General features: G+C 34.1%; 1 pseudogene; it reads left to right on the forward strand.

Moving 5' to 3' along the window:
• The first annotated feature begins 16,002 nt into the window (after window positions 1-16,002).
• Window positions 16,003-25,931, forward strand: part of LOC118857593 — a 55,254-nt pseudogene continuing 45,325 nt past the window's right edge.

Below are 25,931 nucleotides of genomic sequence, written 5' to 3' on the forward strand. Positions count from 1 at the left end.
GAAGAGTTGAGAAACAAGACTCCAAACAGCATTATTCATCCCTAATAGCAAATGGGCTGATCCTGAGAATAAAGAGAATATTTTGTTCTAATACTCTTCCTGGTTTCTCTTACATAGACAAGCTCACTACTACCTGAAATAGTATTCTTTCTGAGAAAATACATGTTCTAAATGGCTTAACTTTCTTTTTTGCTAATTTGTTCACCATGCTATGTTCCATCTTCCCCTGTCCTCTTCTTCCCCCAAATCATTGTGGTAGGATATACAAAAACAGTTTCATATTTATTTATATTTATGTTCTTTATGCTGCCCCACCTCTAACATCCTGTTTCTCACCTACATGGGCACAATTTTGATTAAACACGATATATTTGAATGATGCTTCCTAGCTCATAAATCCTTTATATATATGCTTGCACCTGTTCCTCACAACTCCTCTGTGAAGAAGGCCTATCAGTTTAGATTATGCCCATTTTACAGAAAAGGATATGAAGGTCCAGGTTCAGAAATAAATTGTGGCTTGCTTGAATTTTCTTTCTATTGAAACCTCAGTTGTGCCTACTAGTTCAGTACCCTTTTGACTGTATTTTAATACCTCCATAAGGCCACTAAGAAAATTGTTCTACCCACTTTGCATAAAACTGTGAAGGGTTATCTTGAGTTCCCTAATGATAGCCCACTCTCCCGTTGACACAACTCCAAAGAGCTTTATCTTGCATCAACCCTATTACCTAAAGTCAATATCACAATAAATGCAAGGCCATGTACAGAAAGTATTACCCTTATTGTTGAGCAATGATTGAATGCAAAGGTCATTAAACTTGTGTTTTCTGTTTAGTAAATTACATAGGAAAAAGTTTTTGTAAAAAAATACTAGATGCAACAGAACTTATTCATTCTTGTTTTGGCACATTGGAATTGGGAGTGTCACAGAAAGAAAAGACTATGTGAATTTATTTGGCCACTGACCAAGCCAGCTAATAGACAGTGGCATATTTCATTTGTAATTTCTGAGAGATCAGCAATTTAAAATCTTAACTACTCCTATAAAAATCCAAGGTGAAGAAGCATTGCATAATACTTTAGCTTCATACACAGAATACTGAGTCCAATTTTTTTAAAAAGATGATGATTCACAGTATGTGAAACAGATAACATTTCAGAGCAGATTTACCACTCTAAAGATGTCCTCAGAATTAGAGATAAGGCCATCTATTTTGTTGTTGTTTTTGCTACTGTTGCTAATGATATCAGCTGCCTAATGTAGCAGCTACATCGTTTACTAAAGCTGACTTTAAACTTTCCTTATAGAAGTCAAGCCCCAGGCAAAATAGTGCAATAGGTTTTTGCCATCCCAGACTTGAGTAAAGGCTTCTCTCTAAGGTACAAGTGAGTCGATATGGCATCTCTCCTAGGGGTATTTTTATTTTTAAAAGAAGATATTTAGAATAAAGTATTGCAAGGAATGCCTCTGTGGGCACTGAGACATTTTTTGAGGGTTTAGGCTCTTTTATAGTGACAGCTATAGGGATAAATGGTCCAAGATTCCTTCATATCTTACTCAGCAATTAAGAAAAGTGACCCCAGATTCATTTCCACTTCTAGAACTATTAAAGTACAAAGCCCCTCAATAAATGTCTTAAATTTGTATTAGGAATTTAAAATCACAGATATTATATCTTTTCTGGCCCTCTCCATTAGGATAACATATAACCTTCTCAGCCTCATATTTAAAATTTTTACAATCTAGATTCCACCTACCTTCCCAATCATATTACTCTTATCCATGTACCATTTATTCCAGATTAATTTGCTTGCTAGCTGCTCCTCTAATAAAAAATATACTTCCCACTTCCACGTTTCTGCATATATGGTTTCTAAGTTCTGGTATGCACTACTACCTAGATCATATGATCCTTATGATATCCATCCAAGCACAGCTCAGGTGATTCCTCCTTCCTCCTTTAGTCCTCCAATTGTTAGCCTTCTCTTCTTCCTGAAATTGTTTTGTATTATGATGTGCCTACCTTGGTACATGTTGTATCTTCTCAGTAGGATGGAACGTCCTTGCAAGGAGGGAAGGACCCTCTCAGTTTTGCTTTTGTATTCCCAGAACCCATCACAGTATGCTATATTCCAGCTCTCAGTAAATCTTTGTTCTTGAAATTGCATTGAATTCTTTCTGACAATAGGTTTTAATAGGAAAATAATGACAGAGCATAAAGCCTTTGGCTACTTTATTGGACATTTGGAGGATGGGGTAGAGCAGAAGATAAAAGGATTCTGAGGCATAGAAGACAAAATTTACCTTCTTCATGCTTTTGCCTACTTCTTACAGCATAAGTCACTACGGTTGAATAGGTAAAGTGGAGCCAGACTATAGAAAGGCATGGTTGCCAGGATGAGTGGGTTGAAATTGAATCAATAGATATAATGAGACATTGCATATACTTGAGTTACATAACAGAATGGGGCATAAAGAAGCATTGCATAATACTTTAGCTTTTGGCACAGCATTGCAGATGATTAGGGGTGCAAAGTGGCATTAGTGGTAGGGAGATAATTAAAAATTATTCCAGTAAGAGAGAATGAGGACCTGAACAAAGGTAGTGAAAGTAGGAAGAAAAAGGAAAGAAAGATAAGCTATGGGTCCTGAGTTTTCCATTCTCCTTTTCATGCCAATTGGAAAATTACTAGATGCCCAATTTATTTCAGTCTGGGAACTAAAACATGGAAGATCATAGTAACTGAAGTCAAAAGTAAGGTTCAACAGTATTAGCAAACTTTTTAGTAAAACTACATGGTTTGTAAATGAATCACATCTAACCAACTCTATCTTTTCATATACAAGAAACGGACTGAAATCAATTTTACTGTTATCAATTTTATTCAAACACTTGTATAAAATCAGTGAAATTTAAATAAGAAAAAATAGTATAGTGTATATTCAGAATATCATGAATAAATCAGTACATTGGAATTCGAAACCATTTAGTTCAACTTCCATGATTCTAGAGCAATGCATTATTTTTTAGAAGATCAACTTGGGAGCACCTGGGTAATAAAAACACATTAAGCAGCAGTTAAAACAGATTTGTCAGAAACAAGTAATGCCAAGCAAATCTAATTTTTGTCTCCAAATCCATAATTTACCTTGTAAATTGGAAAGGTTGGTAAATAGAAGCACTTAAATTTTAATAAGGTGTTCAAAATACTCTCAGATGATACCAGCACAGAAAATATATCAAGATGGACTGAATAATGCTGAGGAAAATAAAGAATTAATTGAGAATTAAATCCAAATGAAAATGGCAAAGAAAGTATATATATGAATTCCCAAGGATGTGTTTTAGTATTAAGTTGCATATTTTATAAATGATTTAAGCAAGTAAAGAAAAAAGTATTTTCTAGAAAATGTAGAATTGATGGAACATTGTTGCCAATACTTCAGAGAGTAAAATTATTAGCACCAAATGGAGTCTAATTATAGTTAAATGGTACTAATGGATAGTAATACTATTCACTTATGAAAGAATAGGGAATAGATGGCCAAACACAAACTACAGTTTAGCCAACCATGAAGTTGTAAAAAATTTAAAAAAGAAATATGTATTTTGGGAAGTCTCTCAAATAAGCTAGGGAGGAGACATGTAATGGCACTGTCTATGCATGCAATATCAAATTGAAAAGATAATTTTCTGCAGTGGCATTTATCCGAAGCTAAGTAAAACCATGATTTATCTCCAATAATTTGGATGTTTCAGTTAAAAGGTTATTTTGTGGTTTGAATATGACAGATGATTGTTTCAATTGTCATTGTACCTTATATACATTGACACGTTTTGTAATCCCAACTCAGTGTCTTTCTTGGATGTATGGATATTATACTCTCATGTCATCTCATCAAGTTAATTCTTGACCATTATTTTGTGGAAATTCTCATAGATTATCTAACCAATGTGCACTAGGCTTTCTAGTTTTTGAATATTTCATTCAGACTATTTTAGCCACTCATATTTATATGCCGTCCCTCACTCTTGTTACATGGTCAACTCATTTCCCTTTCTAGTCATATATTTCCTCGGTGAAATCATTTTATACAACTTTTTTTTTCACAAAAATTATCTTAAGAAATATGCTATAATTTACCTCCAAATTTATGTTTTCAGTTCCATTTTGAGTCACTTGTATGCATAGTCCATTGGATGAATGTTTTATGACAATAAAGTAAGTTTGCAAACTGATATTTGTTGACTTTTGTCTGTTTATGAGTTCTAAATGTTACATAATGTATATAAATAATTTTGTAAACACAAAACCAGTATATAAATGTGTTTTTGTTGTCATGACTATTTTGTTGATATTTTAGGCTTTTAGAATATTTCCTATTTTGAGATATCTTAAATATTGATCCAAAATACTTTTACAATCACATCACCTCTAGCACTTTAAATAATACTTTTTCTACATATTTAGTGCAGCTGAGTTACTCTTCATGAATTCATCTTCTTAATGGTTATTTCCAGTTTTTTACTCAGTATGAGAAGACAGAGACTCTAAATGTAGTGATCAGATCTGTTCCCCTTCCATCTATCTGTCATTCTTTCAAATGTATTTACAAATATTCATGGTATGATCTGGCTGTCTCTCCAAGAAATCTGACTCTACAGCCTCTACTCCTTCTCCATCCCCTCCTCTGCAATTGCTTTTACTGTTTTATGACAAGACACAAAATTTTCCATCCTCATTTTCCATAATATTTTGCAAATGATGTCATATTAGAGTACAGGTGATGTTGCCCTTTGGCACTATGAATCTTTAAAAAGGAGATCTAGCATTTGCTGGTGGAAGTGGTTTCTAGCCTCATTTTGGCAATTCTTGACATCAGTAGAATTCATCTAAAATATTGATGGTTATTTTTTTCTATTTCTTTTCATTGAGACATTCCCTTAATTAAATAGGCAAATTTGAAGCTGCTATTCATTGGATATAGTGTCTCCTTTTGTATTTTTATCCTGTCATCAGATTTGCTGTTTATTTTTTACCTTTTCTCTAACCAACTGGCTCTCTCATTGCTTACAGAGAGCTGATTATGAAATGACTCCTGAAAGAACAACCAATTATTCTCTGTCTTTTCAGACATAACCATATTCATTTTGGTAATATTATTTGATATGTTGCACATTTTGTTCTTTTTAACTCTCTTTTTGAGGAAAGCATTAATAACACACAGGTCTTTATAGGTCTTTATACCTAAAAACACTTTCTTTTCCTGATCTGGGACCATGTTAGTTCTACATTTTTATTTTCTCTTCCTGCCCTGTATGTGTGCCTTTACACTAAAGTTCATAAAATATTGAGAGAGATGTGTACTTGGTTTGTGAAATCTTGTCAAATTCTTTACATAAATTTTTTATCTCACCCTCTGTAAATGATGTTGGTGTACTAGCTGACATTTTGATCTTCTTGAGGACTTTAAAATGGTATGACCAGTGTCCCATGAAATAATGCTATGCATTACCTTTGGGTTGACAATGAAACAAACTCATTTATTTACCTCTGGAGGACAATTTGTGAGTCATCTATTTCACTTAGGTCCAACTTCTTTAAACTGTCCAATTACATTTATAACCAGAGTGTCAATGTAGATTTTGCTAAAAATTGAGGATAAAAAGAAAGGTAACAAAATCTCTATACCCACTCTTGAAAAGATCAAAATCTAATCATGCAACAACTATGAACAAATAAGATAAATAAAGGCTAAATCAATGATATTAGAAAATCATATTATCATTAAATCAGACAGTTGTTGAATAATCTGTTTCTAAAGATGAATTATTAAATGGAAAGAAAAAAATCTGATTTTGGATATTCTTTCTGACATGGTTTATGTAAATTGGTGATGGAAATTGGGGACTTTTATCCATGATTCTACTTGCATACCATAAGATATTCTCATTTAGTACAAAGTTCAAAAAATATCAAAGATAAGTGAAAATTAAATACTTGGCCCTTAACTATAGACTTCTCTTTCATTAGTTTCTTGTCAAGCAGTGAGAATGTGAAAACAATGTCAGTCTTAGTGATACGCACAAGACATTAAGGAAATTAGAGAAAAGTTTGTCTTCTAGTAGGTGTAGTGGGTAATTTATAAAAAATTGTTTAAAAATCATGGGTGAGTCATACAGAAAAGTGTGGAGACCTTATACTGCTCTATCAGCAACCACTAAGATAAAATTAAAAATCTATAAAAGTATGAAGTATAGAGTCCTTTTTGGATACTTGGTCATTTATTCATTGTCTATTGTCCATTTTCATTTGTGCTTTGTCCTAGGCCTTTTTCATAATTTTTGAATTTACCTCTTCCAAATTGTACTTAGCCATTGATTTTTCAGTCTCAAAAGTCACCATTTTTTTTGGTTTGTTCTTATAAACTCATTTATCAGAAGCTCAGATGGCTATGATGACTTTTCTTTGAACTTTTGCCATTCCTATGCTACAATTACTTAATTGATATTCAATATTACGGATGCATCCTCACTTGTGTGCTAATGTTTTAGATAGTCTTCATTAGGCATTACAATAATGTCTAAAAGTTTAGGGGATTTTTTGTCTCCAAGCATAGTACTGTTCTCTGAAGACATCTGTTATTGCTACAATGACTTCTAGAAACTTTTCTTGGGTTGTTATGAGCCTAGAACTCATAAAATCATAATTGGGATAGCTGGAATTATTATCGCTAAAATGTGTTCCTTTCCCTTTGCTCACATTAATGCTAATTTTCCACCCACTAAATAGCTTTGTGAGGTCTTTCTGAAGTTTAACACTTATGCCTTGACATTTCATTACTTAGAAGAACTTTTGCCCTTTGTGAACTTAAAAATTTCACCATGTATTTCCTCTTCAAGATTATTGCTTTAATATTTCAAAGGACACTGTGATTTAGTTGGTGTGGGCATTCCATTTAGGCAGAATAAAATTAAAAAGTGGTAAACAATATCAGCTCAATCCCAATCTTGGTTTCCTCTTTTTTAAATATAAAACTATTATTTTTTTATATAACTGCCTTCCTCTGATGAGCCCATGCCATGCTCCATTAACATTTAGGAATTTTTCTTTGAACACCTAAATTTGTTGCCATCTCCTTTTCAGAGACAAAAATATATGTTAAGATGCTATTGCTCTATTGTTATTTGCTCTGTATGTTTTTATTCCTGTTATGACTTTTTGATGCTATTCATATTCTTAACATATACAGCCCTAGCTTTTCCCTTGATGGCTATATGCTGTCATTGTATTGTAATTGTTATTAATTCAGAAGGAGAAAAGACTCAGGGAGGAACATAATAGATGTCTTTTATCATTTTATATAATGTTGGAATTTTTCAGTCATGCTTGACTCTTCATAACCCATTTGGGGTTTGCTTGGCAAAGATTCTTGAGTGGCTGCCATTTCCTTCTCCAATTCATTTTATAGATGAGGAACTGAGCCACACAGGGTTAAATGACTTGCTCAGGTTCACACTGCCAGTAAGTGTCTGAGGCCAGATTTGAACTCAGGAAGATGAGTCTTCCTGACTCTAGGCTTGGTGAGCTATCCACTGTACCACCTTGCTGCCTTATCATTATGTGTATATATATATATATATATGTATGTATATGTATATATGTATGTATGTGTGTGTATGTATGTATGTATATGTATATATGTATGTGTGTGTATATGTATGTGTGTATATGTATATATGTATGTATGTGTGTATGTATGTATGTATTAGATTCTTAATCTACCAGTCCCAATAGGTAGAAGTTTAATGGAAGCAGATTTTGATTCAATATAAAAAAGGTATTTCCTAATAGTGAACATTGCCCAGGAATAAACTGTCTCAAGAATTATGGTGAGCTCTTCATTAAGGGAAACATTCAAGCAGAAGTTGAATGGATGTCTCCTTAACTGTTTTATTGTTGATGTAGTTTGAAAGAGGTGTTCTTCTGGGTGGCTTCCAACTTTAAGATTTTATGATGCTTTAATATCTCTTTGCCATTTCACTATTAGCCAAAAGCATATCTTCTGTTATCTATAACATCAAGTCCCCTGTCCGACTCCTCTGACTCAATACATAATCTATTTCATGCTACTCCATATATTTCATTTTATTAATTTCATAATATTACAGATTTGGAGTTGGAAGGGACCTCAGAAATCATCTAGTTCCAACCTAGTATTGGAACTGAGTATTTTGGAAACTTTAGTCACATTTTACTAAGATTAAACTAAGGATCTTACTTGCACAAGGTCACACAGGTAATACACATCAGATTTGAATCCAGGTCATCTAATTCTGGAGCTTGTGCTCTTTTTGTTGCCTATAATGGTAATTTTAAAAATATATCCTCCTCACCAACCATCCTCTGGAACAGAAACTTTCCTTGTAACAAAAAAAGAGTGAAGAAAAAAAGTGATAATCACCCTGTGAATATCTTCCCAAGTACCCCCTATTCTCTCTGAGAGGATGGAGGTATGTTTCATTACCTGATATCCAGGATCATTATTTCCTTTTCAATGAAAGTTTTTTCTTTTTGGTGTTATTTTACTTTACACTGTTATAATCATTTTATACATTTCCCTTGTTCTGATTTTTTCACTCTGCATAACTTCATGCAAACAACCCCATGTTTCTCTGAATTTCATATATACACATATATGTGTGTGTGTGTATAAACACATTACATGTATATGTTGCATAATATATGACAATGTATAAACATGATATATAAAGGATATGTGCCTATACATGCATATATGTATATCTATGTGTGTATATATGTATGCATGTGTGTATATATCCTTTCTTATTGAAGAAAGTATCCTTTATAGTCACAGAAGTATGCTGGACCCAGCTTGAACCAGATTGCTGATTGTCAGATTTTCATTGTGGATATTTACACCTCAGAAACCAGTAGATAATTCAACTCAGAGCTTGATTTATTCATTTTTAAAACTAGGTTTAAGAAAGCAATGGGTAACATAATAATTAAACCTAAACGTTTGTCATATTTTTTTTTTGCAAACTAGTTGTTAAACAGATAGGAGAACAACACTGGTCATTTGGAAGTTTGTTTAGCCATTTCTTCAATCAACAGACATCTATTCCCTTCCCCACCCAGTTCTTTGTTGCCAAAAGAGCACTGCTTTGTATATTTTGGTAGATACTGGAATTTTGTTTCTGCCTTTCTTGGGGAATATAGCCAGAAATGAGATTGCTGGATCAAAGTACATGGACAGTTGAGTAAATTTAATGCATAAGTTTAATAAAAATGAGTGAAATAAAAAAAAATTAAAGACTTCTTTGATGCCAGTATGACCAAGATACAGACACAGAAAAGATTAAATTAAAACACCTACAAGTCAAGCCTCAGAGAAAAAGACAACTTATTGCTCCCAAGAACAGTTGTTAATGTTGTTTAATCATTTTTTAGTCGCCATTTGGGGTTTTCTTGGCAAAGATACTGGAGTGGCTGGTGATTTCCTTTTCCAGATCATTTTAAACATTAGGAAACTGAGGCAAATGTAGTTAAGCTAGTAGGTGTCTGAGGCTGGATTTGAACTCAGAGCCTCCTGATTGTAGGGTTGGAACTCTATCTATTGTACCATCTCACTGCCCCAACCACAACTAAAATTCCTCAAACAAATAATGCTTGAATTTTTTTAAAAATATGTCATAGAAGAAAAGAAAGCTATGAAGACAGAAAAAAGTTAGTACCTTAATATAATACCTTACCCTAGTAACAAACTCTCCCCAAATATGAATGGATCAAATAGAAGTTGATGACTCCAGGAGAAAATGAGTCATTAAGGTAAAAAGATTGAGAAAACATTAGAAAATGTAAGATAGCAAATATACTAAAAAAAACTGGTAAAACATATTTAGTAGATATCCCTTGAGAATTAGTGAATTACCTGAAATGCATGACCAAAAAAAATCTGGATATGGAATTTTAAGAAGTTATTTTTAAAAATATCCCAGATATATTAGAACAATTGGGCAATGTGAAAATAGAATCTACTGTTCATCCCCTGAAAGAAACCCTCAAATGAAAACTTCTAGGATTACCATTGACAAAATCCAGATCTTCCAGATAAAAGAAAAAAATTACAAACAGTCAGAAAGACAGTGGGGAATTACTTAAGAAAGTGAGGGTGCTATATGAATGTGATGGAGTACTATTTTTCTGTAGGAAATGAGGAAATGGATTATTCCAAAGAAATACAAAAAGACATATGAACTGATGCATCTTGAAGTGAACAGAGCCAAAAGGATAGTTTATAGTATAACACCTATATTATAAAAACAAATATTTTTAATACATTGGAACAGATGAAGAATGAAACTTGCAGAAACAGAAATATGAATACAATAACAAGACTCTCAAGACAACTTTGAAAGTTGTCAGAACTCTGATCAAGGTGCTGACTATCCATGATTCCAAGAGATTAACAAGTAAGCATGCTATCTCCTGACAGAGAAGTGATGGATTCAGGGTCCAGAATCATACCTATATACAGAGACAGATGTATATGTATGTATGTGTGTATACATATATATATGTGTTTACACACATATGAGAGAATTAGCTTTTCTTAACTATGAAGTTTTATTATGACGAATTTTCCTTTTTCCCCAAAGGGTATATGTAGGAAGGAGAGAAAATAGATTCATGTTAATTAAAAATATAATTTTATTTTTAAAAAAGCATTAAGTGATTTGCCTAGAGTCACATAACCAGTATATATTAGATACAAGACTTTAATCTCTGTGTGCCTTGCACATTGAGAATGATAAAGAGGATGATAAAAATGGTAGAACTTCAAAACTAAGGCATCACTCAAATTATTTAGTACCACTCAAGTTTTACTAGTGAGGTCATTGAAATCCACCGAGTATGAGTACCTTGTTCACTCATATTTACACATGGAATTAATGGCAGGAACAAGTTATGCCTGTGTTGTATATTTGGGAGGAGTTGGGTGTTATATGAAAATAACTTCCCAAAAATATTCATTCAATTAACCATTTAATTAATTGTTCTAAAAGGCAGGCATAGCTTTATCCAATATGTTGAGTACGCTAACATCATTTTGCATAGTAGTATTTAGTCTTAATTATTTCTTAATAAAAATTACCTTTTGAAATGTCATTAAAATTATTGACTGGATCCAATTCATATAATCTTATTCATATACTTATCTTATTATACATTCACTCTAACGTGGACTGTTCTCATTTTTTGGTCTTTTTTTGCCTTTTTTACAGGAGGATGGAAACCTCAGTCATCTCAATTTGAATTTCTAGCACAAGAAGCTACTATAAATACACACTCATGACTTTTTGCTTTTTCTTTGCTCTCATTTTTGGTATAGGCCTAGCAAGAGCATAAGCAGATCAAATGGCATACACTCTTTAGTACCTTTTTGTGCCTAATTTTAAATTGCTTTTTATACATTCTCCCAAGATTTTCCCTAATTAATTATTTCTTTTTAAATCTTAACTGTATGCATTTATTTATGCAAAAAACTTTTAAAATTTTTGTCCAATTTTTTCCTGTCATCCTCTCTATCCCTTGTATGATCATGAACTTTTATTTATCCATAGATATGAATGGTAATTTCTTTGTCTAATTTTTATGTGACCTATTAGTGGGGGATGGATGAAAAATTGTGGTATATGAATGTAATAGGATGTTATTTTGCTGAAGGAAATGAGGAAAAAGATAATTTCAAAAAGACAGAAAACTTTTTATGAGGTGAGGTAGAGTTAAGTGAGTAGAAGTAGAACACTCAATACAATAACATCCATATAATAAAGAACAATTTTGAAAGACATAAAAATCCTGTTTAACTAAAAGACGAACCATAATTATAGAAGAACTTTACTTGTTCCAGCTCCTACGAGGAAAATTCTTGTTCATAATTTATTTTTGTTAGTTTCCTATTCATCTTGAATATCAGGTTTTTATCTACAATTTTAATAAAACATTCCCCCCCACTTAACAGTTTCTTTTCTTACCTCTCACTTTATTTCACCATCTATTCTCTTAAAGTGGTCTGGTTTTTATTCTATCACTTGGGAACCATCTAATCAAATCAATGGTAATTTAAACAAAATTTAACATGTTTCTCCTCCACCTATTATAAATTTCCCACATTTCTAAATCTACTTTGCAGTTTTTACTACTGTGTGTTACCAGTGCTTATTTTGGCACTGTGGTAGTTGACAGGATTTAGATTTAGGATAAATTCAAAGATAAATTCTGATGTTGTGTTCTAAGAGTTCTTGAGTATGGCCAACTAAATATGAAATAGTCTGAAAGTAGACTGACTACAAGAGTAACTTCACATTTATATTTTACTACTGGTAATTGGAAGGTTGAGACAACACTCAAATCTCAAAAATGTACATTCTGGCCCAATTCTGAAAATGAAATGTACATTTAACAAGTAGCTTATCCTAATTCATCCGTGTCATTTTTTTGTTACTTTGTCATATTTTCATGTTTTTAAATCATTTTCCTCCTCCTGTTTTTCTTTTATTTTCCTTTGCTAAATGCCACACTGTCATTTACTTAGCAGAACTGTTTTGTCAGGAATTGTCTACTCTAATCTCTTCTGTCAGGATTATCAATCAGCAACTGCCTATCCCAACAATGTGTTTTGGTTGTTGACTTACTGTTTGTGTAGTTGGAACCCCCTATGAAAGAGACTATCATTAGGCAAATGAAGCATGAAATAAAAATAGGAAAATCTCCTTTTTAAAAGTTTGGGCCAAAATTGAATTCTGATTATATATTGAGGATACCTATTATTTATGTGTATCTTTGAGTAGTTTTTCTTAAGGAAGTAAATAGATGGAGAAATAGAAAATGTATTTTAACTAGTATCCCTTGACATGAAATCCTTGAAACAGCCCATAGCAGAATAGGAAAAATTGCCAAATATCCCCTTCTCCCCAATTGCAAATAGGAACAAAACTGGAACTTTGGTTGCTGACCTTCGTTAAAATCAATACAAAGATACTAACCAATTCTTTCAAAAATTATAAGAGAGAGGGATCAAATAGACCATGGTATTTTTAGTCCTTTATTATGTGTTAAAAGGAGGTATTCTGTTCTATTGCACCAAATACCACAATTTGCCTCTATTTCTCATGGGTACGAATTACATTTCATCTCCATGACAATGTCAAATGTCCTTTGTTGAATGAGTGAGGCCACTGTGTCATATTTGAGTTTCTTATTTGTGGTATAGTATGTTTATTTGGTAATTTTTTTTGGTATGCTACCTTCATGACAGTAAATTTCTATCTCTTCATAAACTTTGCATTTTTCTAAGACATTTACAAAGATATTTATAGAATGATGTTTATTTGACTTCCCACCCTAACAAGTCAGTATTTTAAACATATATATGTATGTATACACACACATACACACACACACACACACACATATATATATATATACATGTGTATGTATATATTTTTATATGTATGTATTCTCATTAGCCTATTACTTAGGTTTCTTTCTTTAAATGCATTATTTCCCTCTCCACTCCATGTATACTTTTAGCCTTTAGTTTTATTTTGAGGCCCTTAGGATAATTCCTTCCACCAGCACCATGGAAAGAGTCAGAACAGGTTCTCATATCTCATTTCAATGCAATTTCTTTAGCTGCATTTCACATCTGGTTGATAGTTGCTCTTTATTATAGAAACCATACAGTTAAGTATCATTGAAATAAAACTTATTAGGCCTAGGAGATATGCAGAAAGAGATATTCATTTCTTTAAACTTGAGTGCCAAAGAGATAATCAACTAATAGCATATATGAAAATAATAAAAACTTTTGATTAAAGGGCTACTAATTTTAGTGGATGTATTTCAAGAATAACTTTCACTTGTCAGTGATGGTTTATTTTGCTTTCCTTTTGTAATAGGGTAATCATTAAATTGATAGTGATTTTTCTCTCTGATACTTCAAAGGCAGTGTAATCTGATTTTAAATGATATTGCATTTAATGTTTCCACATATTTTCACTGTGCTACTAATATAAAAACTATAAAGTAATAGATTCATATAAACAAAATATACTTTATTGATGTGTTTGTTGTATTTGTGCAGATTCATGATCTCAAATAAGATCATGGATTTCAAAGTGCTTTGCCTATTGTGGAACATTATTTAAATGTCGGATTGTAATGATTATGATAAAAAATACTGATATATAGTTTTTAAAAGTTAGCAAAACACTTCATATTTAATAATAATATTTATTATCTTATTTGAGTCTCATAACAACCCCACATAGCCAGTGTTACAGCTATAACTATCCCCATTTTAAAGAGGAAGAAATAAGCTTGCAGATATTAAGTGACTTGCCAATAGTCACACAAACTCATAAATGTCAAAGGCGGGTATTTCCGACTCCACATCTATCCACTACAATATGATGAAAATGACTAGGAAGGAGGGGATGAGAAAGGTTTTTTTTTTTTTTATCAGCGACAGAGAATGATCTCATTAACTCTCTGTATTTTCCATCCTTCCTGCCCCTGAATGGATTTCAAGAAATCATGCCCTGAATAACAACCCATCCAACTTTGGAATTTCTGTGTTTAGGCCCAAATAGGGTCTCAAATAGTTGCATGTGACTGAAATGACTGAACAATAACAATATATCTGACAGCTATGCTGTCCCCAATTTGGGGAATCTACCTGCTATTGAGACACAACATTCCACTTTTGGACAGCTTTTTTAAGGAAGATTTTTGTTTATGTGTTTCCCTATAAATCTAGTCAATATTTCTTTCTTTGCAGTTTCCATCCATTGCTATTAGTCCTGTCTCCTAAGGCCAACCAGAATATATATAATCAACCTTCCACCAGATCACCCTTCTAGGACTTGAAGAGTTCTGATATCAAGTTGTGATGAATTTCAGTTTTATTTTTATGTTCTAACCAAGTACAAGCTACAACTTCAAATATTGCTGCTAAGGAAGCATCTCATGAAACCCGATCAAGTGTTCTTATTTATTTGTTTAAGGCTATGAAGAAAAAGCTTAGAAGTAGACACAAAATAGCAAATAAAAATAAGAAGGATGCTTGAAGTGTATATGACTTTTCATCTCCTCGTATTAAACCAAATCTTCTCTTCTATAGACTAAATATGATGGGGTGATTCAGTGATCCTTATATGACATTGACTCATTTGTTTTTCTTCACCATCCTTGTTGTCCTCTTCAGGACATTCCAGGTGATCAGTTTTCTTCCCAATCTCTAGTTCTGGGCAATGACTCTGGATGAAGTCTGATAAAGTCTGAATGCAGAGAGACTAGCAACTCACTCTTAATTTTACACAATTGCATTTTTGTCATTGTTCTTGCTTGTTGCCACACAACTATGTTGATTCATATTAACATTTCAGCTTATTAAAGTCCCCATATCTTTTTCCTCTATATATGTTATCTCTCTGGATTAGAATATAAACTAATTCACGGAGGAAATACCTCCCTTTTGTCTTTGTGTCTGTGGATATTAGCATATAGAAAGCGCTTAATAAATGCTGGTTTTAAAGCAAGAAAGAACTGGGTTTTAGTTATACTTGTGACATATGCTAGATATGTATTGATAAGGCTGTGAATATTGAGAATGTAGCAAATAGAATGCTGGACTTGGAGTCAGGACACCTGAGTTCAAATACAGACACTAATTGTGTTATCCTGGAAAAATCACTAAACCTTTTTTGCCTCAGTTTCCTCATATGTAAAATGGTGATGATAATAGCACCTACCTTTTGAGGTGTTGTGAGAAACAAATGAGATAATTTGTATAAAGTGCTTAGCATACAAGCTGATACATAGTGGGTAGTATATAAATGCTAGCTGTTTTATTATTATGATGATCATTCCCTTGGAAAATCACTTAACTATCCATTGATTTAGGCGATGTCAGCAAACTATGGCCTGCGGGTAAAATTTAGTCCACTCTATGTTTTTGAGCTAAGAATGTTTTTTATATTTTTCAAATGGTTGAAGAAAATCAAGAAGAGAATAATATTTTGTGACATGTGAAAATTGTATGAAGTTCAAATTTCAGTTTCCATAATTTAAATTTTATTAGAAGACAGCCATGCTCATTCATTTACATGCTGGCAGTGCATACTCATTAGGTCAAAATTGGGGATAAAATAGAAGGAAATATTATCATATTTTGGACCCAAGACTGAGATTGATAATGCATCTTAGTAATTCAGTTGAAAATTACAAGACAGAGATTATATGCGAAACATATACTATAGTCAAGTCAATTCAATGGCAATTATCATTTGAATCACAAGTAATTTTAAACTGCTTCATATACTTCTTGTGTTGTTAAAAACTGAAAACAAGACATGAGATATGCATTCCCATAGAAATTTGCAGCAAATATATTTTCTGAGGTTTAAATACAATTCTGGCAGCGTTTTTAGGAACTCAATGCAAGTGAAAAAGAATTCCCATATCATTTAACTTTGCAATTGAGGAACTTCTACCTAACATAAAATTAAGATATTCACATACTAAAAGGCAAATGTGAAAAGGAGAATCTAACGGAATTCTTTCGATGCCTTCCAAGTGATGAATATGCTCAATTAAAGTCATGTACTTATGGATTGATATTGGTGTTTAGCAGTACCTATCATTGAGAAAAGATTTCTAAAGATGAAATACATAAAATTTCATTATATATCAACATTAGTAGATGAATACTTGCAATTGATTTTTGATGATAGGGAGTTCTACTTTTGAATCCCAATTAAATAAAATACTATTTCCCCCTCCCTTCATAAAATTCCATTCCTCTTATTAGTACACAAAAAATTGTACTCATTATTCTATTTTGAATTTTATCACTAAAATTTTGTGGAAATTTGTTTTTTTTAATCTCTTGTTATATAAGATGCATGATATTCTCAATTTTGTCTCTTGGCCTGGAAAGCTGAAATTATTTACTACCTGGTCCTTTAAAGAAAAAAAAAAGTTTGCTTACTCTTGCTCTAGGCATTTTTAAAAACTATAAATAGAGATACTCTAAAGATACTGACCAGCATTAGCAGAGTAAGTTTACTTGCCTGGTAGTTCCTTATACCAAGGAAATCACATGACTAATTCATAATAAGGAATAAGTAGAGTTTATTGAATAAGGGGATGAAATGGTCAGACGTGTTCCTTATGAAAATCACTTTGGTGACTGTGGATTATGGATTCAGGGGCGACAAATTCTTAGGTTTGGAAGAACAAATAGGAAACTATTTCAATAGTGAGTGTGAGAGGTAATAAGAACCTGAACTAGGACTGGGGGTTAAAAATAGAGAAAGAATATGTGCAAGAGATTTTGTGAAAGTTCCTTGTGTAGAGGAGCTATTAAATTGTACTATATAAGATATTTTCTCCAACATCACAGAAAATTACTGATAGTCATAGTAATGGAATGAAGAGGGTAACATAGAATTCATGTTCATTAATTGCTCACTAGTTTATATTGCTAAAATATAAACTATGGTTTAGATTAGGGCTAATCTAACAAAATTTTCCACTGTGTGATATCAGACCAAACTGCCAAATAGAGATCATTTTACTGAAGAAGTCAGTATAGAAGGGGTTAGAAGGTCTCAAATATGACATCACACACACACACACACACACACACACACACACATACAAATGCAATATTTCAAATGAAGATAAAAGGGAGTAAATCAAAAAATGATATGCATAATCAGGTAGATGTCAAATTAAGATGGATATTTTAAAAACTTGTATTGGGTAGAGTCAAGTATGAAAAATAGAGAATGAAAACAAATTTTGGTAAGGTGCTATAAGATTAGTGTCAGGAGTGCTGAGAAAGGTATAGAAAACTAAGAACAAGAAAAAATATATTTTTAAAATTATAATGGGAAAAGAAAAGGGTCAGAGGAAGGATGGGATCACTATTTTCAGTAGATTAGATGATAATACATGATGACGGAGAGAAAGCACAGCTGTTAAACTTTTCTTTTGTCTTTTTTTTCTGTCAAGGAAAATTACATTTAGACTAGAAAGGAGAGAACAAAAATAGCTAATGGGGAGTTCATGCCTCAAATAAGTAGGGAGAAGATAAGAGCACTTAATGGCCATAATAAGTTCAAATTACTTGGCCCAGATGTCTCCAAGTAGGATATTGAAGGAAAAAAAGGGTAGATGTGATTGCTGAGCCATTTCCCATCATCTTTTTAAGAACATTAAGAATGGGAAAATTACCATAGTATTGAGGAAAGGCAGATAAAGAGATGGTAGATAGATTCACAACTGATTGAATGTCTGGATCCAAAGAAAAGGCATGAATGGTAACTTCATGTCAATTTCAATGGAATTCTCCAATGTACTACCCCAGACATCTGTGCCTGTACCTGCAATGTTTGGCATTTTAATTGAGACTTTGCTTCAATAAAGCATTAGGTGACATGCTTATCAAATTTTCATGTGACACAAAGCTGGACAGTACATCTTACACACAGGTGAGATAATCAGATTCAAAAGAAGTTGACAGCTAAGAGTATTGTACCAAATTGCAAGTAATGATACTTAATGGAAATGGATGTAAAATCAATTTGATAACTACAAGATAGAGGTGACATTAAAATAAAATATGGACATTTTAGTTGAATGCATCTTCAACATGCATTCAAAAGGTTTATATAGCCACCAGAAAAGCTAATGTGATTTGGGGTATGATTTACAGCAATATAGTCAGACCTGGAAATACATAGAGAAACCAAGGTTGTACATTATATGAGGCTTTCCTGGGTTGAAGATGTTACAATAAAAATTATAGGGGAAGGAGAAGAGTTCATGTATGTCCTGCAATCTCCCAAATTCAATATATAGTATAGTCACAAAGAAGGAAGGACAGCACAAATGAACAAATACAAAGAAGACATTAAAAATACTAAGAAGATGAGATTGAAGAAAGAAGCCTGGCCTCAAGTATCTGCACAAAAATTCCAAAAATTTAGGCAAAATTTAAGAATAACTAGAGATCTTAAAGCAAGGGGGCAAATTTGACATCAGAGGTAACACTGACATTTGGTGGCATAAAACCCAGGACTGGATTATTGATTATTTCAAATAAGTACATACCTTATTTGAAAGAAGTAAGCTAAGTAAAAGAGACATGGCAGCATCATAGGTTAAGATCATATTGTCACATGAAGAATTCAAAGAACTAGAGATAGAAATATGATGGTGAGTATTTGAGTAAATGTTAAAATGGCAAGCAGAAATAATTTGTCATTGAAGTGTACTATAGACCACATAAGCAGAAAGAGGAAATAAATGAGATATTTGGAAATTGACCACGGTCATATCATGCTTGGGTTGGGGTGGTAGTGGTGGTCAGTGTGTGAATTATCTAGACATCTTCTGCTGCAGAATCTCAGTGATTCTGAAAGCCTGGCTTCCAATATATAAGACTCATTCAATATCTTCAATTATTCTCTCTCTATTTCCATGCCTCTTAACTCTCCTGTTTCCTTCAATGCCCCATTCCAAATATATCCACCTCATCCACTGTTATGAAGAATAACTACTTCTTAATTTGCAATCTTGTTTTCATCTTAAGCCTTTTCCTTTCCTCTCTCTTTTGGAACTGAAATTTCTCTCATTTTTGATTATATAGAACATCTAGCCACCTTTTGCAGTATTATTTGCATATTAACTTATAAACCTCAAATCACTAGAAAGACCTTCCTTCACCTTGTCATGTCTAGACCCTCCCTTTACCAACATCATTCATCAACTTATCTTCTTTTTGAGGTTCATGCTATCTAAAATTTTCACCATTCCAAATACTGGTAGCTATTATGTATTAACCTATAAATCATTCGTCTTTATTCTTCAATGATATCATTGTCTGGCTAACATTCTTTCTAGCCTAACTCTTGATATCACAGTAGGGGACTTTGATAAACCATGTATTCCAATGCCATGTTCATGAACTCTGAAATTCTTTTATCTGATTGTAATCTTTTATCATTTTGTCTTTTCCGCTGCTGCCTTATCACCACTAACCTTGTGCTTCATCCTCACAATGATCTCTTATCCATTCACCTCTTAGTTCTTTCTCAGTCTATCACCCTTGCACTGGTAAAATTTTCATCACTTCCCATGTTGACATCTGGTCAAGGGGTCAACTAGTGGCTAACCAGTTCAACTTGGTATAATCTTCTACTTGCCACCTTAACCTATTGACAATCATTCCCTGTCAAACCCCAAACTTAGATTGTTCTGACCATTCCATGCCTTCACTCCAATTTTCATGCTTCTAGAGCTGGAGAAAATCATGAAATCATGCTGACTAGGTCCACTACAAATTTTTTATTACACAATCTTATATGGGCTCTCACTTCAACAAGGGAATCCTTTTCCAAACACATAATCTCTTCTCTATCTCACTTGCCACAGTGAATTTCCCAAATTTTTTCATTGCTAATCGAACATGCCATGGACCTCTTCCTTTCAACCTCTCAGCTGACAGTTTGGATTTATGTTTCACTGAAAAAATAAGGCTATTCACTGAAAACTCCCTTTTATCTCTTCATCCTCATCGCACATGTCTCAGGTGCCTTCTGCCACTACTTTCTCCATCACCCCAGAGTTGATGGCTAAGTTTTCCGTGTAAGCATTTACACCTCAGAAATCAGCAAATGTGACAAATCAGAGCTTCATTTTTTTTGTCTAGACTTTAAAAAGTTTTTGAGAAAATGTTAACAATCTGGCCAGATTAAATTTAAAAGTGTGTTGTGAATTCTTGCAGTTAGTAAGTAAGAAATGAATAAAGATCCAGCAAAGGATACAGAGAAGGAGTAGCTAGAATTGCAGGAGTACTAGGAGATATTAGTGTCATAAAACCTAATAAGAATAGAATATCAAGAAGAAGAGGATCATTAACTGGATACAGTGCTGCAGAGAACTGAGGGATGAGGATTCAGAAAGGGTCATTAGATTTTGCAAATAACAGATCACTAATAACTTGGAGAGAGAAGTTTCAGGTGTACTATATAAGGCTAGGAACAAGGTTTCAGAGAGCTAAGAAGAGAGTGAGGGGGAAAAAGTGGAGGCGATGATTGTAAATAGCCTTCTCGAAGAATTTAGCCTTGAAAGGGAGGAGAGATAGAAGCTGATAGCTAGAAGGGAGGGATGGGTCAAGTTAGGATTTTTTGAAGATGGAAAAGACGTGGACATTTGTTAAGTGGTAGTTAAGTAACCAGTAGACAGGGAAAGATAGCATATCGGTGAGAGATTGGAGATAACAGAGGAGTTAATCTACTGTACACAATGTTATGAAATCAGACCACTTGTCCACATAGAGTGGTTTGATTTGGCAAGGAGAAGGGCAACCACTTGATGTGATATAGGGGTGAAGAAAATAGTTGTGAAATTCATCTAAGTGATATGAAATTAGAAAGAGAGCTCTCAGAAAATGGTTTCAATTTTATGAGGCAAGGTGCTCTGCTGAGAGGGCACTGTAGGGGGGAAGTATGGGAAGTTTGAGGAGGGATAAAATGGGTTTTTTTGAAAAGCTGCTGTTGTGAGTATGTGATGAATCAATTAAAGCATTGTGAAAGAAGTGCCTTGCCACGGTGAGGAAAAATTGAGATTATATAACAAATATTTAGTGGATCCAGTGGTTTTGTGATTTTTCTCTAGCTTTGTTAAGCAAGTGAAAAAGAACAAATGCAGCTGATGATGTAAGTGATCAAAAGATGAGGTTTGGGAAGGGCAAGACTTTCCATAAGATAAAGAGGCAAGGGATTCATGGGAAGAATTGTGTAAAATTGAACTGGTTTACCAAAAGCTCAATAAGAGAAAGGAAGAGAGTATAACCAGTGTAGAGGTGATGTGCATGAGAAAGAACTGAGGGGTGAAGGGATTGGAGGTCATGGTGAGAAGAAAGAATAGAGTTTGGGGTTGCAAGGCAGAGGAAGAGGTGAAATGACAGAATTTGTCTGCATAAGGCCATTTCAAAGTTCATAAACATGGAAGTAAAGCAATTTTGGGTAATGGCAATATGAAAGATATGACAATATCTCTGTGTAGTTAAAATGGTACAGAAGAGTAGGTCACAGAAAAATGAGTAAATTCAAGAATTCGGATGTTAAGATATTTAAGGAAGTATCTGTCATCTATCTACCTATTTATCTGTCTATGTGTCTATATATACATACAATGCATGTGTATGTGTGTAGAACACCATCAAGATTCTTGTGGTTGTTTACCAACATCCAAGATACAAAAATCTTGATTGGGATATAAATATACATTAGATAAACATAGAATTAGGAGAGGTTACTGAATGATGGTGGTTGAGGGAAAGCCTAGAAGTGGCAAAGAACATTCTACTTCTATCTCTCTCTGACTAATGAGTTATGGGATATTAGTGAAAGTGTAACCAGGGATAAGAAGGTGGCCAAGGAAGCTGTGTTATGAAGAGAGAGCCAGATTTCACTGGGCACAAGAAGATGGAGGTAGTGATAAAGGAAAAGTTTTAAGATGAAAGCTAGTTTATTACCCATAGAGCAGATAGCTTGTGCTAAAACTAAGGCCTGTCTTTTTAACACCACACTTCTTCTGATTACGTGGTATATCTAGGAGTTATGAAATAATGCAGTTTCTGAAGAATCAAACTGCATATAACACTAGAACCTATGTAGGGGTACATGTTAGGCAAGGACAAGTGATAATACATTATAAGAGAGGAATTATACAGAAATGAGGTAATTGATGTTGCCAGAAAAACTATAACCAGAAAACAAGATGAGCTACTCATGTATTAAGAGTGAAAAATAGCTTATAGATAGCCAACATGCTCCACTGATATCAAAGTAATTTAAAGAGTACACAAAAATTATTTCCCAGAATATTGGTAGAAACTGCTCTCTGGGGTGACTTTACGAGAGGACACAAATAAGAGGTGCATGAGATGAGAAGCTATAAGCAGCGACTTGCATCATTGGAGGGAATACTCATGTCAACCACATCACAGATCCATTAGAATAGGTTAAAAGATGGAAAATGTTAATGAAATGAAAATCATTTCCAAAATGAGCCACTTTTTCACTCCTGTAAAATGATTAACTTTGTGTTTGCCAGAAATCTTTTCAAAGAGTGACTCTCTCTGAGTCTAGAGACCTTGGGGCTGTGTTTTTTATAGTCCTGAATTAGGGCAACAGATTTGACAAAAAGGTGAAGCAATGAAAAAATGGAAGACTGCAAAGTCAGCTAGCTGCGCGTCATTAAATCCCCATGTTAATTTTTATGATCCTTTCACTCTGGGTCAAGTTGCTATAGGGTAATAAGTATAAATAACTCACAAATGAAAAAGGCAGCAAGGAAGGGTAATGAATAGTGTTTATCACCCTGTCTTTCACCACCTGGGTTTGGAGGTTTCCCGGAAAAGCTCTCAAGTGTGATAGCAGCATGTGAACACTAGTGACTAGGATTCAATCATGAGTGACTGTGGACCTAGGCAACTTACTTTCAGAGGCAATTGTTGCATTGGTAACTAAGGTGGGGCTCCAGGTAGGCCCAATGAAGGGAGGTCTGATTATATCTTTGCTCCCAAGTAGGCCCAAAAGCCTTAGCTACTAGGCGCTAAGCCTGTGTGGGAGTGAAGCCCCCAGGGTCCTAAGGGGAGTTGCTAAGACCAGAGCCAATAGTAAGAGCTTAAGTTCTGGTAGCTCAGATGACGGCTAAAGAGTACATAAAAAGAGAAGACAGAGCTTTTTGCTTAGGGCTCTCACTCTTGGTGGTGTGCTGATGTGTAGACTCTGGGCAGCTGTACTTAAGAGCCCTCCAGCTTGCAAACCTGGATGTTTGGACTTTGTTAAACTCTGGTAACCATGCATTGAGATTTGAATCAGACAAGGTATGTCTGATGATGTTTGTAATTTGTTTGTATTTGCTCTGAAGTTCAGGGTGCTGGCTTCTCCCCCTGAGCTGAGTGAATGATATTTGTATGTTGGATTAAAGTAAGATTGTTAACCCCTCAATGTTGCTTTCCTTAGTAAAGCAGATCAAAAGAACTTGGGCTTGCAGCATTCTGCGTGCTGGTTGTTGTTGGTTTTATGTAGCCACAGTAGCTGCTAGTCAAATTGTTGCAACATTATCCCCAGTCTATACAGATCTATAAAAGAAATGTCAGGATCTTTTCTCGATGCTATTTTTTTTTGTGGTGGAAGCAAGGCCATGGGTGACTGGGTACAATTTTAGGGAATGAATTTGACAGTGTTTATTAGACTGCTGTAAATTATTGAAGTGCTTCATACGATTCATTATTCACACTAATGGGGAATAGCTGTAATTGCATCTGTAGATTCCAAGACTTGCTTGTAAAATCACAGGCATTTATCAAGAACTGACTATACGCCAGGCACTGTGGTGAGCACTGGAAATAAATATGCAAGGAGAAAAGGAGTTCCTGCCCTCAAAGAGCTTACATTCTAATGGAAGAAGATAACATATAAAAGGAAGGTGAAAAGAGGAGTGTTGGAGTGTTACCAATGTCAGGGCATGGTAAAGAAATTTCTGACAGCTAGGAGAGCAGCTTGGAGGGCAATAAAGATACGGCTAATCTGGGTACACTCCTTTAAAAAGTGGTTTCCTCCAGTCTGAAGGAGAGGCCACAGGACAGAGGGTCCAGTGTGAGAATTCCAGAAATGAAGTGAATTTCTGGGGAGAAAAGTTTTCTATGACCTGGTAGAGAAAGCCCAGTGAATCAGGAGTGCATCTTGAAGAGAATTGCCTGTGTCTTTATACAATCTCTGAGTGAGTGTTTGCAGGCATGAGCTGTGAGGTAGTGTGTATGTTAAAGAAAATGTGTCAGTATGATCATGAGTTAGAGAGCACAGCTTGTGTGATCCAAGTCCAGATCCTTGGTCTAGTGAAGGATATGATTAACCTTTGGCTGCCTGGATAGTTAGGAAGACAATTTGTATCTGTGAATGACTCACTTTTAGAACACTGAGCTAGTGAGCAGTGTTTAGTAGAATCTATCAATGTAGAAACCCCCAGAGTTGGTCATGAATCTTGATCTATGGGAGCACTTTGGTGGGGAAGCCTTTTCTATAAAGTTTTCACAATGATTTGAGAGTTTTGAGTCAGGAGCTAATCCTTATGGTGGCACTACTGTGATAACAAAGACGTGGCTCTCATCTTTGCCAAGGCCAAAACACCTCTTCTATACCATATCACATCTTTAATCATCCCGTTTGTCCCCTGTAGTCAAGGAGACCTGAGTTCAACTCTAGCCTCAGACACTTCCTAGCTGTGTGCCCCTCTGTATGTCTCCTCAAATGTAAAATGAGGATCATAATAGCACCTACCTCAGAGGGTTGTTGTGAGGATTAAATGAGAAAATATTTGTAAAAAGCATTTTAGCGTAGTACCTGGAATGTAGTGTTTATCCTCTTCTCCTTCCTCTTATTTGAATCTTCGACCTGCCTATCTAGCAGTACTTTCTTTGTCTTCAAATATGCCAAAGCTTCTCCCATCCTTAAAAAAATATTCACTAGACTTTAGTATCCCTTCAAGCTATCATCTTATATCTAACTTTCCTTTCTTAGACAAATCCTTGAAAAAGATTTCTATATTTGCTACCCCACCTTCCTCTCCTCTCAACCCTTTAGAATCTGGCTTCTGACCTCATCCTTAAATTAAAATTGTTCTTTCCAAAGTTACCATTGATCTGTTTTTTGCAAAAAATCTGTTGGTCTTTGCTCAGTTCTCAAACATCTCAAATTGTTTTCTGTATTTGACACTGGTGATTTTCCCTTTCTCCTGAACACTGCCTTTTCTGG

The sequence above is a fragment of the Trichosurus vulpecula genome, chromosome 7, assembly GCF_011100635.1.
Source record: "Trichosurus vulpecula isolate mTriVul1 chromosome 7, mTriVul1.pri, whole genome shotgun sequence".
Lineage (NCBI taxonomy): Eukaryota > Metazoa > Chordata > Mammalia > Diprotodontia > Phalangeridae > Trichosurus > Trichosurus vulpecula.